This window comes from Electrophorus electricus, chromosome 21, assembly GCF_041902795.1.
Source record: "Electrophorus electricus isolate QZ-2024a chromosome 21, ASM4190279v1, whole genome shotgun sequence".
NCBI lineage: Eukaryota > Metazoa > Chordata > Actinopteri > Gymnotiformes > Gymnotidae > Electrophorus > Electrophorus electricus.
In genome coordinates this window covers 5,690,001-5,690,882 of record NC_137517.1, presented here as the reverse complement: position 1 = coordinate 5,690,882, position 882 = coordinate 5,690,001, and positions in this window count along the sequence as shown.

Here is an 882-nt window from a genome sequence, read left to right as displayed (position 1 = left end):
AGGTGACATAAGTGAGGATAAACTTATTTATGACCAGCTGGCCAGACTATATTGCCAGTCAGTGAACATACCATGTACGCATTGCTCAAACCAAAAATCCTGAATGGTTTTGTCTGGTCTCGTTAATATTTACGCACAAAAACCTTACATACACCCATCCATGTTGTAGCCCAGGGAATATTAACCATGTCCTGTGCAGCCGAGAGAGTTACACTTTAAACACTTTACTGACACCACAACCCCAACTACAACCTGCGTGCTGTGTGGTTTTATCCACGTTTTGTTGGCTGATGCCAGATCATCAAATGAAAGTTGCAGTGAGATATGGTGAGAACTTTTAATTTCCTGTGTGGTGTTGGTGAGATTGAACGTAGAAGGCTAGTGTAGTAGAAGCAGATTCTTCCTCCTTTGGTTTTCTCTGAGTTCTGTGTCCCTGTCGACTCTGTACAGTTAGATGCACAGGTAGATGTACAGTTAGATGCACAGGTAGATGTACAGTTAGATGCACAGTGTCACGATTAGTCCCTTCCATCTTCCGTGTTTTCCCTGTCTTGTGTATTTTAGTTCCAGTTTCGTTTTCTCCGCCCCTCATTTGATTGCTTACGCCTGTCCCTCGTTTCTACCTTAAGTTCATGTATTTAAAGCCTGCTGTGTGGCCTTGGGCTTGGCCATTCGTTGTGGTTGTTTCTCTGAATTTGTGCGATTGTGTTTGGTGAATGTTTTTGAAAGCCCGTGTATGCATGTATGTGAGTTTGTCCTCCAAGCCTGTGTGTTACTTGTAGCCTTCTTGTTTGTTAGTCTCAGAGTTCTTCCTCGTATCTGTTATAGCCTGTTTACCCTGTTTGCGTTCATGTGTTTCTTTGATCATGTATCCCCGTAGTC